This window comes from Mesocricetus auratus, unplaced genomic scaffold, assembly GCF_017639785.1.
Source record: "Mesocricetus auratus isolate SY011 unplaced genomic scaffold, BCM_Maur_2.0 Super-Scaffold_100022, whole genome shotgun sequence".
Lineage (NCBI taxonomy): Eukaryota > Metazoa > Chordata > Mammalia > Rodentia > Cricetidae > Mesocricetus > Mesocricetus auratus.
The window spans coordinates 22565468-22579465 of NW_024429203.1; the positions used below are offsets into that span (position 1 = coordinate 22565468).

A 13998-nucleotide genomic window follows, 5' to 3' on the forward strand; every position below is an offset into this window, starting at 1 on the left:
TTATGCATTGTTGGTCTCCTCTTTCAGGCCTATAAAACTTGGCTAAAGGACCAGCTTGGGGATGGAGAAAAATGGTATCTGGGGTCCTTCTGGGTTAGACTCTAGAGGAATCACTGAAGCGTCGGTAAAGGCCAGAGCACAGGGTAGGTTCCCTGCACGTCAGAGATGCCAATCAGCCTGCTGGGGAAAACCCCATCTTGCATATCATTGACCACCCCCCATAGGAAAGCTCAACAGAAGACATTGCAATTGTCCTCCAAACACTCCCTGGTTGTCACTCACTGCCATCCAGGAACACCCATAGCTCACACACCCTTACCATATTCATGAGATGATTGGCCTGGGAACATGCTAGTGGGCATGGGGGAAGGTTCCCACCAGATCCCTCCAGACCAGATGGTGATTGTCTTTGCATGGGAAAGAGGAGTCAGTGCCTGGGAGGACATCCACACGCTTGCAGAACTGTGGGTACAGGCTGGAGTCGTGACCCAGTTGACAGAGTGCCTGTCTGGTTTAAACCTCAGCACAGCATGAACAAGACAAGGTGGAGCGTGCCTATAATCCTACCCAGCACACAGAATGTAGAAGCAATAAGATTAGGGGTTCAAGGCCACCCTTGTATACATTCCAAGTTCAAGGCCAGTCTGGACTTAAAAAACATACTGTAGGTAATGATGAGTGCCACACACCACCACCCTGTACCAAGTAAGCAGCATTTTGTCTCTTTTAACAGAAGGGAACGATGTCCATTTGTGACACAGACATCTCAAGTCAGTTACCCAAGGTCACACAGCAAGAAGCTGGGAGAGCCAGGCAAGAAGCAGACCTCCCCCATCCAGTTCACCAGCCATGGTCTGCATCTATAAACTGCGCCCTCCATGTCCAGGGGACCACATGCACTGAGAAGTCAGAATAAGGGATTTTCCTGGGACCTGGGAGCTGGGGGACTCTCATTAAGAAGTGACAGACCAACCAGAAGAGAAGTTGGCATTTGATGACCACCTGCTGTGTGCCAAGCTCAATGGCGCATACTCACTATGCAACCTTACCTGAGTCTCATAAGCTTCTGAGGTTAACATTATCGTCCCAAAGAGTCTTAGGTTCAGAGACAGCAAGCAACGTTCCTGAAGTCACACAGCTGGAAGTGGTGGATAGATCTGAACCTGGCTCCAGGAAGAGAAGGCAAAGCCACCGACTTCACTAGAGGTCACAGTAGATGCTAGGGACAGTGCAGAAAAGAGTTCAGAGAATGCCACTAGAGACCTCTTTTCTCAGCAGAGGGCTTGTCTTTCTTGGGTCTGACAATGTAGGAGAGGGCCAGGTGTTTCTTGGTCTGCAGATATTTTTACCCTATCAGACTGCCTTCATTTCCCAGGAGGACCGTGAAAATGACAAAGGAATGCATAGATGAGAGTCCACTAATATGCAAGGAGGCTGCAGAGTTTTTAAGCACCAATGCAGCCTTGTTAATCCATTTTCCCCAGAGAGGTTCCTACTCATCTACTCACAAGGCTCCCAGCACAGCACTGAGCACCAGTGACCACCATTAGCATCCTTGAGGGCCACACAGCCCAGCTGCCAGCAGCAGAGGGGGCAAGCTTTGGCTTCCCAGGCTTGGAGCCTCAGTTTCCTCCACATCTGTGAACTACCACATAGGCTGCCACAGCATGGAAGAGCCTGTCACCAGCCTCCCTCTGAGATTTCCCCCATACCGGTTTCTTCAAGCCAAGTCACCGCCAGCTCACCGGCCACTCCAATGCCTCAATCCCATGGGACTCCCTCCCCCCCAAGAGGGGACAGGGCTGCTGAGAATGCCATCTCTAGGAAAGCCACAGGGACAACATCCCAGGAGATGGGTGGAACCAGTATGTGGTTCTCATAGCCAGGCAGGCATCATCCAGGAGATTAAAAAGCAGAAAACCAGGCTGGGTGGTGGTGGCACATGCCTATAATCCCAGCACGCGGGAGGCAGAGGCAGGTGAATCTCTTTGAGTTTGAGACCAGCCTGATCTACAGAGCAAGTTCCAGTACAGGCTCCAAAGCCACAGAGAAACTCTGTCTCAAAAAACCAAAGAACAAAACAAACAAACAAAAAAGCAGATAACCTACACACACACACACACACACACACACACACACACACACACACATACATACACATATGGTTTGTGACTTAAGTTGTCCCCTGACAAAATACAGGGTGTCCTCTCAATCCACAGGACCCCATGAGACTGCTGATGGGTGAGGATCAGTGGCACTTACTAACCAGGAAAGGACTCAAGAGGGGTCAGTGACAGAGGACCAAATGCCCACACTGTGCCCTCACAATCTCTCTCACAATGCCACCAAGCTCAGGCTTCAGCTGTTTCCTGGCCCCTCCAGTGCCTCCTAAGAGGCAAATCAAGCCTCCTGCCCCCTACAGACCCCGTACCTCTCCAGTCTGCCATGAGTCCTCTTTGATGTCACCCTATCCCCCCCCCAACCTTAGGTTAAGAGACTTCCTGCCTTTGCCCGTGCTGGCCATTCCTGGGCCACACTTGTCAGAACCTCCCAGGAGCCATCACCTCTGTGACAGCCGAGTGCTGCTGGAGACTGTGTCCCCACGGCTCTGGTTGCCCTCCCCATCCTTCCTCTGCCGTGAGCACCCAGTCCCTGAAGTCAGGGCGGACCTAGTGACACTGGGATCCCCAGGACTCAGCTTAGAGCCTGGTGACAGAGATTGGTGAGTAGCAGGTTCTTAGGAGGAGCCGTAAAGAAACTCACATCTTCCTCCTTTACACAGTACCGGAGGATGTGTCAGTGGGAACTGTCAAATTCCATGGGTGATCCAAGGCCAAACTTTGGCAATGGTCTAGCCCCAATGTCATTGTTCCTGGAAAGAGGAAGATTTGGAGTCTTCACCACTCTATTCATAAATTAGTTTCTTTTTCTTTTCTTTTTTGGATTTATTTTATGTGGGATGCAGGACAGTCATGGAGGTCAGAGGTCAACAGGCACTAGTCTGGTCTCTCCTACCACATAAATTGAATTCAGGTCACCAGACTTGCCCACAAGGGCCTTTACCACATAAGCCAAATTGCCGATCTTTCTGTTTATAAACTCTTACAGGGGCCTCACTTTCGTGTCTCCTGGCCACCTCCATCCTGTCAGCTCCAAGACAAACATGCCTGCACAGGCAGCTCCCTCCTCGAAGCTCTAGCCCCTGTCTCCCTCCATGCTGCCCTTCCCGTGCCCGCCTTGTAGCAGGAATGTAATTAGGCCTTTCCCAGGATGGCAACCCCTCCGCACAGTTGGGCTGCCCGTCCAAAGGGGATAATTTATGGAAATGGGTAAAGGTGTTTTAAATTATTCAATTTAAATGTAAATAGGGGAGATGGTTTCTCTGAATAAATTGTCTTATTTATGTTCCACCCGACTCCCCTCCCAGGGAAACAGGGAGCAGTTTGGAGCCCTCTGGAACACAAGGCCCTCCCTTCTCTTTAAATAATGTGGGAATGGGGAATGGTGTTCTGAGACACAGCAATGTCCTCAACAGCCACTGTCTCAGCTGGAATCACAGATATGCGAGGGCTCACTGACATCCAGCCTCAGGAGGACTTTACCCTGACAGGGCACGTGTCCAGGGAACCCCTCACCCCATCCCTGTCTCCTAGAAGACAATGGCCTGGGGCAGCAGGCCCTGCCATCCTCCTGCTCTACCCTGGGTCTCTTTCCAGCTGAGTGTCAGGTGTTAGTAGCCAGCTTCACACATCCCGAAAAGTGTGTATGCTCTGAGCTATCAAAAAACTGTAGGGCCCGGCTCTTTGAGAATCTTTATCCAGATGGGATCTCTTAAGTACAAGCCACTTGAAAAGGAAGTCCATTTGTGTCTGAGTGTGTGCGTGTGCATGTGTTTGAGTGTGTGCATGTGTTTGAGTGTGTGTGTGCATGTGTTTGAGTGTGTGTGTGTGTGTGTGTGTGTGTGTGAGAGAGAGAGAGAGAGAGAGAGAGAGAGAGAGCTTGAGTGTTTGTGTGTTTCCTCTATGGCTCTCTTATGGGCACATGGCATCCTATGACCAGACCAGGAGACAGTTGGGGTAAGTTAGGGTCTTGGCTCCAGACAGCAACTCTCTGAGACTTTCTCAGAGGAGCAGAAAAGTCTGCCTCCACCCCACCAGAAGACTGCTCACTTCACACTGGTCCATTCTTAAGCAAATGCTGGTGAGAAGAGGGACTTGACTCAGTTCCGTTGGGTAGCTCAGGTCCTGAGGGTGTAGTCAGCTGTGTGGATAGGCCCTGCATCCTGAGGAGACATCAGAGCCAGGCTGGAGAAGAGCAAATGGGATGAGGCACTGGGTGAGCAGCCGCGGCTGTCATCACAGTGGAATCAGTGCGTTGGCATCCTGAGATCAATGAGTCTTTTAGTCATTAACCATGCTGGTTTCAGCCTTCCCCTTTTGAACTGGCACAGTTCCTTTCCACCTAATTTTAAGAGCCAGGCTGTCACCCAAGTACCAAAGACTCAGACTGATGGCTCAGACCACAGACTGTGTGGCAAGACCAGTCCACATATAGCACAACACTGTCCAGGGGCTGTCAAGTCTTCCAGGGAGATCCAAAAATAGAAAGACTGCAGAGCCCAGCAGGGCCACCAACACCAACCTCACTCATCAGGCCATTCCTCTACAGTGTGGAATGACTGCCCACTGTGCCAGGACTGTGCCAGGCACAGCTGGACGTTCACTGGTAGAAAGGGGTGGGGGACTTGTCTCTCTGAGGACTCTGACATCCTTGCAATGGACCCTACCACGCTTGCTGGTTGAGCTGAAAACATCTTTCCCAGGTTTGGGAGTGGAGTCTACCCCATGAGTCACGCCTTCCCGAGATAGAAAGCGGAAGCTCGACTATCCAGCCTCCTTTGCAGCTGGAGTTCAGACATGTGATTTAGACTCCACTGCTCAAATTGACTCATCAGGGGCCTGGCTTTAGAAGGAAGGAATGTGAGTAAGGAGGACAATGCCCAGAATCCATCACGCTTGGCAGGGGTAGTAATGGAAGATTCTGGCTGCCGAAGTAGATGTTATGTCAAGATTAAGTTCCTGGCCCAGAAGTTAGTCAGCAGGGGGGCTGACAGCAGGACAGAAGCTCCCCACTGGTGCCTGGAGGGACAGCAGCGGCCTCTGTAGGCTCTCTGTTGGCTAGCTCTGTGCACAACAGGCCTCATGCCTGCAAGCTTAGCCTTCACAATGGTTCTCCACCCTCCCCAGCTTTCTCTGTAACTGTGCGAGACAGCCAGAATTTTTCAAGGAAAGTCCTTTTCTGCTTCGCCAGTTGGAATTGGTTGCCATTGCCATAGCTCCATTCAGGCAGCTGTGACAAAGCACCATAGACTGTGACAAAGTACCATAGACTGGGACATAGTACCATAGACTGTGACAAAGTACCATAGACTGTGACAAAGTACCACAGACTGTGACATGGTACCATAGACTGGGACATAGTACCATAGACTGTGACATGGTACCATAGACTGTGACAAAGTACCATAGACTGTGACATGGTACGATAGACTGTGACAAAGTACCATAGACTGTGACATGGTACCATAGACTGTGACAAAGTACCATAGACTGTGACATGGTACCATAGACTGTGACAAAGTACCATAGACTGTGACAAAGTACCATAGACTGTGACATGGTACTATAGACTGTGACATGGTACCATAGACTGTGACATAGACTATAGACTGGGACATGGTACTATAGACTGGGACATGGTACTATAGACTGGGACATAGTACTATAGACTGGGACATGGTACTATAGACTGGGACATAGTACCATAGACTGGGGCATGGTACTATAGACTGGGACATAGTACCATAGACTGGGACATAGTACTATAGACTGGAGCTCATAAACAACAGACATTTATGTCTACAGAGCTGCAGGCTGGGGAGTCTAAAATCAAGAGCTCAACAGATTTGATGACCAATGAGGGGTTTGAGGGCCTGTGGCACCTCCTAACTGTACCCTCACATCTACTAGAGGCAAAGGGCCTCCCATAGGTCTCCTTTATAGGGGTATTAATCCCATTCTCAAGGGATTGCCTCTGAGACACCCAAAAGACTTGAGTTGGAGCTTAGAATTCATCATGTAAACTTGGTTGGGGATGAATCCAGACCCAGCACTGACTGATGTAGAAGGCCACTCCATCCCTAAGGAGCCCTTCATCCTGATGACACAGTCTGGGCAGCCCTTGCTTTTCATGTCCATCCTCATCTGGAGTCTGAGAACTTTGCTCATGTCTCCCAAGTCTTTGACATCCCCTCCCCCAACACACACACACACACACACACACACACACACACACACGCAGGCACGCATGCACACGCACGCGCACACATGCACATACACATGCACACAGACCACTCTGAGATGCCTGAGACTTAGGTCACATCTTTTCTATCCTTACGTCTCAGATTTCCTTTAGACCCTCAGTTTATTGGTAGCCAATGATGTCACTGTCTTCATTACATGACATCAAAAAGTACAGGCTGGGGCCAAGCATAGTAGCATATCCCTTCAATCCCAGCACTTGGAGATGGAGGCAGGAGGATCAGGAGTTCAAGGTCATCTTTAGCTGCTTATCAAGTTTGAGGCCAGCCTGGGCCATGGGAGACCCTGTCTAAAGAGAGAGAGAGACAGAGACAGAGACAGAAACAGAGGAGAAACAACATCTAAGCTCTGAGCAGAGTAACATAGAGATGATTGACACTTTACCGACCCTTCCGACCATCAGCCACTTGTTTCTCATTCATGGCTCCAGGTGCTGCAGCCCCCCTAAAATACCACAGGTATGTATGCCCTCTGGCTCCTCACAGGTTCCCTACCCCTGCCTGGCGCCTGGTAGCACCTCCTTCCATGCTGCTGGTCCACTATGGTTTGGGCATGCATGCCCCTCACAGGCTCACATATTTGTTTATGGAGCCTCAGCTGGTGGCATTGCCTTTGGAACCTGTGCAACCTGATGAGGCCTAGCTGTCAGAGGTGGGTCACTGGGAGAGAGGGGGTCACAGGGGAGGGGGGTCACGGGGAGAGGTGGATCATGGGGGGGTCACTGGAGGAGGTGGGTCACTGGGAGAGAGGGGGGTCACGGGGGAGGGGGCCACGGTGAGAGGTGGATCATAGGGGGTCACTGGAGGAGGTGGGTCACTGGGAGAGAGGGGGTCACGGGGGGAGGGGGCCACGGGGAGAGGTGGATCATGGGGGGTCACTGGAGGAGGTGGGTCACGGGGGGAGGGGAGGTGGGTCACTGGGGGTGGGTCACGGGGGAGGGCGGTCGCGGGGGGGGGAGGTGGGTCATGGGGGGTCACTGGGGGGAGGGGGTCACAGGGAGGGGGAGGGGGTCACAGGGGGGAGGTGTGTCACAGGGGGAGATGGGTCACTGGGGGGAGGTGGGTCACTGGGGGAGGTGGGTCACTGGGGGGAGGTGGGTCATGGGGGGTCACTGGGGGAGGGGGTCACAGGAAGGGGGAGGGGGTCACAGGGGGAGGGGGTCACAGGGGGAGGTGGGTCACTGGGGGGAGGTGGGTCACTGGGGGAGGTGGGTCACTGGGGGAGGTGGGTCACTGGGGGGAGGTGGGTCATGGGGGGTCACTGGGGGAGGTGGGTCACTGGGGGGAGGTGGGTCACGGGGGGAGGGGGAATTGGGTCACGAGGGGGGTCATGGGGAGGGGGAAGGGGGTTTACAGGGGGAGGTGTGTCACAGGGGGAGGTGGGTCACTGGGGGGGAGGTGGGTCACGGGGGCAGGTGGGTCACGGGGGTCCTGTTCCCTGCCCTCTTTCCGCTTCCTGATTCATTTAGATGTGAGCAAGCTGCTGTGACCGCAGCTGCAACCCATGTCCTCTGCTATGTCTTCCCCACCATGACAAACTGTATCCCTTCTAATTGTGAACCAAAATGAATCCTTTTTTCCTGAAGTCACACCTCTCGAGTATTTTGTCATAGCAATAAGAAAAGCCACTGAGAGTGCTCCCAGCTCTGTCTGTCCACCCACCCCCAGGCCCAGGAAGTGCTAGGCAAGGTTGGACATGGGGGTTGATGTTGTCGAAGCCTCTGGAGAGATGTGCCCACATGATCATGTGGGTAACCTAGGCATATCCCCATCCTGGCCAAGCCTGTGCACATAAGCTCCACTCTATTCCCTCTGCAGGAAGAGCAGGAGGAAATGGACAGGCTTTCTGGAATCAATTTCACGCCCTTGGCCATGATAAACAACCCGGCAGAAAGAAGCCCTGTGAGGGAGTTAATGGCTGTTGGGTAGCTAGATAATGCATCACTCCCTGGGCAGAGGAACCCAGCCCAGAGGCTCCCTCTGCTCATGCATCTTTCCCCAGTACCCGATTCTCTTCAGAGCCTCACATACCCAACACACCTTCCCAGGAACATCCAACCTTTTCCATGCCATGGCAGCATACTGCCTCATGCTTCCACGGGGCTTAGATGGGCTTAGGGCAGAATGCAGCTGTCCACATGGCGTAAGCAGTGAGCATCAGAACTCAAATGGAGTTAGACCATCTGGACCCAATCCTGGATCCTCTCCTCACTCCCTGTAGAGAGTGGGCCTAAGTAGAGCAGACTTCATAAAGTTCTTCTGCTGTTTGCATGGATCCTGACATACTAAAAACCCTTAGTAATGTTAGACGTGCCCGTGACGATGACTGTGACAGTGAGAGCCCACAGCCCCTGTGTTCTCCTTCTCCTCACGGCTGCTGTGAAAAGTTGGCCAGCCCTACCACAAGCAGGAGAGAAACATGTCCAGACTCCTGTTAGCATCAAGCCCTACAAGTCACACATCAACCAGGCCCCGCTCCCCTATCTAAAGAAATAGTGACCCCTGTCACGTAGCCCAAGACATGAGTGCCCCTCTGACAACCTCTGTCAAGTACCTAGGTTGCAAATTAACTAAGCCTGGTTCTTTAACCTTGAAGGAGGCTCTCCCCCTCCCACAGAAAACTTTAAGAGTAGACACCTTGATGTCTGGAGGGACCAAAGCCTCTCACTGAGAGCTTTTCCCTGCTGCCATGGTTGTCTTCTCTGGAATACAATTTGGCTCAGCACCTCTGTCTCTTGACTCACCTCTCCTCTCCCTTCCCCCAAACCTGATGATGATGGTAATGATAATATGAACAAGCATTTGTTCCCCCCAAACTCAAACTGGGGCACAAAACGATTCAGCAGAGATGACATAAGCCAGTCCCGAGACCTCTAGAGCCCTTGTAGCTTCCCATTCATTCCTAGAACCCCATAACACCATGTGACCCATCAGACTGCCATGCTAAAGCAGGGAAGTAGAATGGCCCAACCTCCTCAGATGAGATCTCCTTCCACCAACCTGTAACCAACTGGCCCTCGAAACCTAGACCCCCCCCAAACCTAGATCAATACAGGTGCCCCTCGAACCGTAGCTAGCCTCAGTTCAGTAATGGACTTACTTCAGCCAAGAACCAGGAAATCACTCAGTTCACCAGGTTCTCTGGAGTAATCAAACTACGGTTTCTAGGTGACCTGTTTCCAAGTCCGAGGAAAAGCAGCACTTAAGAGAAGGCCTGGGGGAAGGGGGAACCATAGCAAGATGGCTTAGTGGGTAGCGGTGATTGCCACCAAGCCTGGTGGCCTGAGTTCCATCCCTGAGATCCACATGTTAAAAGCAGTTGTCTTCTGATCTCTACATGGGTGTCATGACTTGCACACAAGTGTGTGCAAATAGATGATGGATGGATGAAAGAGAGAGAGAGGAGGAAAGGAAGGGAGGAAGGCAGGAAGGAAGGAAAGCCAAACCGAGGGTCATGGTGCTGGAGAAAGGGGGAGGGTGTTCTATTTGGAGGCCTTGAAGGAACGACCCTTTTCTACATTACTCAGTTCAGTGTCTGGGTCCGGTCCGGGTCCGGGTCTGGGTCTGCCCTGAATCAGTGATGTGAGCTCTAGCTTCAGCCCTAGTCCTCGCCTTCACTGGCCCCTGTTACATCTACTGCTTGAAGATCCCCCGGCTAGGAGATGCAAGGCTGTGATCTTCCCACAGCGGAGAAGAGGTTCCTTGCAGATAAAACCCGAGGTGGGATCTCCACAGTGGAGAAGCATCCGGGGCCAGACACCCCCACCCAGGAGAAGCAATCAGCCCTAGGACCCGCAGCAAGGCCGCTTGACATTTGATGGGAGTCATTATCAAACACTTATTCCCAATCAGGCCTCAAGTACTTCTGAGGCCCTCGCCTGCCTCACTTCAGAGCATGGCTGGGAACAGGGAGGTGTCCCCGCAGGCTAGGCCCAAGTCCTTGCCAGCCTCTTCTTGGACTCCAATGTCTCTCCTCCTGCTGAGGCTTTCAGAGCAGCTGCCCGTGGTTCCAGAGGCAGCAGACTAGTGGATCCCCAGCCAGGTTCACCACAACAGGTGCTGGGTCAGAATCAGACCCCAGATGGTTCCGGGAAGGGCTCTGCCTCCCCCACTCACAACTCTGGGGACTGTGAGCCCCCTGGGAAGATTCCTGCTCCCTTCTTCGTCTTCCCCCAGACACATGCCGGAAGTCCTTCCTTGACAGAGCAGGCCAGATGGGAGACTATGGTTCAGGAGGCTGAAGACATGGGCTCTCCCTACTCCCCAGTGGGTGATAGACCAGTCAGTTCACCTCTCTTGATCTGAAAAAGGAACAAGGATGCCTTTAACCCCTGCTCTCTCTGTTTGGGGCTGCTGAGAAAATCATATTCTTTAATTTATGGGCAAGCACTTGATAAGCGTCTACAAACAGGCAAGCTCAGTTGAGCCAGGCATGGACCTGATGGTGTGTGTGTGTGTGTGTGTGTGTGTGTGTGTGTGTGTGTGTGTGTGCACCCAAGTCCATACCAGTATTTCACTTCCTGCCTCAGCAACCTAATAGCAGTATTTCTTTGTTTGGAATTATCTGCTATTTTTCACCATCCCTGTTTCGATTTGGGCAGTGAATCAGCTGTATTGATGTGTTTCAGTGTGAATACAGAGGCAATTCTGTGCTTATGAAAGAAAGGGAGTTTTAACAGCCTGTCCAGAAGTGTGGCTCTGTGGTACAGTGCTTTCTGGAATGTTCAAGGTCCAGGGTTCAATTCCCAGTACTGCATAAAAGAAGAAAGCAAGCAGCAGGAGAAGGGATGGGGAAAGGGAGAAACAGGCCTCACTCTGGCCTGCAAAACACACACACACACACACACACACACACACACACACACACACACGCACGCAAGCACGCACGCACAGAGACAGAGAGAGAGAGAGAGAGAGAGAGAGAGAGAGAGAGAGAGAGAGAGAGAGTGTCAAGCAATTTAAAGACTCAACCAAATGTGAGATACGGAGAAAGAGGCAGATGAAAACGAACAATGGTCCTTTAGACAGGTCAGTCCAGAAGGCTTCCTGGAGGAGGAAGTAAGGACTGAGCTGGATTTTAGAAGTCTGTTCATATGAGCAGCAGGGGAAACGGCAGGAGTAGGGAGCATATGGGACAGAGATGGGTTCATTTTAACTTCTCTTATCAAACAATGGTAATTGCACTTTACACCTGTAGAGCAATCTAGGATTGGCAAAGATTTCCCATGTGATTTTTTATGTTTGGATCTCACAACTGTCACTTAACTACATAGGTCAGGTTTGGGGGGTGCTTTTGTTTTTGGTGGTGGTGTTTGGTTTTTTTGTTTGTTTGTTTGTTGTTTGATTGGTTGGTTGGTTGGTTGTTTTTTTCAAGACAGGGTTTCTCTATAAAGCCCTAGATGTCCTGGAATTCACTCTGTAGACCAAGCTGGACTTGAACTCAGAGATGCCTCTGCCTCTACCTCTGCCTCTGCCTCTGCCTCTACTGGGATTAAGGTCGTGCTCCACCACCACCTAACTGACAGGTCAGTTTTTAATTATTCTCATTTTATTTTTTCTTTTACGTGTTTTTATCCACTCTGGGGGTGGGGGCGCATTATGTGGCCTGGGGTCAAACTCAGGCCATCAGACTTGTTGGCAAATGCCTTTTTACCTGATAAGCCATCTCACCAGCCCTACACTGAGATTTTATAGATGAGAACACTGAGGTCCAAGTCCTTGGAGTGCCTGAAAGTCTCAGGGCTACTGTCTGTCCCGACCTGAAGCCGTCTGCACCCAATCCCCCTACCCTACTCTCCAGTGTGTCTAAGCATGCCTGTGAGAGTAAGCATGCCTCTGAGCTCCTTGGAGAAAGCAGTCTGGGCAATGGCCTCTGGGCTTCGTGTGGACTACCGGCCAGTAGAGGGCAGTGGTGGCTCCAGAAGGAGGTGGGATTGAGCCCAGCCTCCATCTCTGTCAGTTCCCTTGACTTCGGCATCTCTATCCCTGTCTGAAGCATTCAGCCCTGTGCCTGGGAAGCAGCGTTTGCTCAGTTCGTGGTAACCTCACTCTTAGTCCACCAAGATTTCCCTGACTGCCTTTTCACCATTGCCATCTTCCAGGATGAACGGGGTCTCCATTTCGCACCCTGTGACCATCGGCTGCCAATGTGACAGCTGACCCAAGCCATCACGGACCACGTGCTTCTCTCTCCATCTACTTGCAATCGAATGCCCAGACCTTACATTCTGCGGGCCACCAGCTGATGACCGGTCTGAGCCCCCAGATACCTGTTGAAACCCACTGCAGTTGCCAGGGCTCTCGTTTCTATTAAAACTCCATTTGCCAAGAAAGTGGAAAGGTAATTACGAGCACTAGCCTTAAATCACTCCACCGCTGAATTATTAAAGGGAAGAATTAAAAATAATCAGGCTTTTTCATTACACTTCATAGTGGGGAAATTAAAGGTGTAAGAATGTATTTTTTGCCTCAAATATAAGTATTCATTTTGGAGATTTATAGGGGAGTTGAAGTGATTCCCTGCATGCCTGCTTCATCTCTCTATAAAAGGGGGAGAGAGAGAAACCCTTGTAAAATTAAAAGGGAGATAGAGCGAAGAAGGGATTTAGCATAAAGAAGTACAACGGGGTGTTTTGCATTTTAATACATTTTTTTCTGCACAATTACACCACTGAGTGATATGGCAGAGAGAGATTAGGCCTCTAGTCTCAGGAGCTGAATGGTGAGATGGTGAGGGGCATCTCACCAGTTATTGGGTAAGACTGAACACAAAGATTGCTAAGGCTGGCCCTGGATCCCAAAGCCCTGGGAAGCGGGCACTCCTGGCTACCTACACCCTCTTGTATTCAGGAAGGAACAGAATGAGTCACCAAGACTTTTCACAGAGAGAAACAAAAAACTAAGGCATCGGGGACTGGTTAAAAAGCTCGCTGCTTTTCCGGAGGACCAGAGTTCAGCTCCCAGAACCCACGTACAGTGATTCATAACTGCCTGCAACTCCAGTTTCATGGATCTGACACGCTCTCCTTGCCTCTGAGGATGCTTGAATGCATGTGCCATCCTCTCACACAGACACAGACACATCGCACAAATAAAAATAAACCTTTTTAGAAGTCTAAGTTGCCAATGCTATAAGAAGCAGGGACCCATTGGTATAAGGCCTGGGACCCACCAGGACAATTTGTTTTCAAATCTGGAAGAAAGTTCACAGAGAGAAGTTCACAGAGAGAAGTTCACAGAGAGAAGGTAAACTGGCTTTCCATCAGCAACCTCTCCATCCAAGGATCCGTGCTGCACACCAGAGTTAGGGAAGAAACAAAAAGATGCTACAAGACTGTTCAGACCAGAGCAGCAAGATGGCTTGGAGGGGAAAGGTGTTGACAACCTGAGTTTGATTCCCCAGGACCCACACAGTGGGAGGCAGAGAACCAGCTGACAGGCTGTCCTCTGATCTCCACAGGTATGCCGTTGAAAACGTGCATGCACACACACACACACACACACACACACACGTAAATAAGTGTAATAAGGTAAAGGTTTCAAAGTTTGTTTAAGAACCAAATCCCAAGACTCTCAGATGAAAGGAAAGATAAGAAAGAATGTGAGACAGGCCCAGCCAA

General features: G+C 51.1%; 1 long non-coding RNA gene across 1 annotated transcript; it reads left to right on the forward strand.

Annotated features, from left to right (window-relative positions):
- The first annotated feature begins 2404 nt into the window (after positions 1–2404).
- On the forward strand, positions 2405–7934 carry LOC121133434. Its single transcript, XR_005870271.1, has 3 exons — positions 2405–2722; positions 6866–7031; positions 7849–7934. It is a non-coding gene; the product is annotated as an uncharacterized LOC121133434 (long non-coding RNA).
- Positions 7935–13998: the final 6064 nt, after the last annotated feature.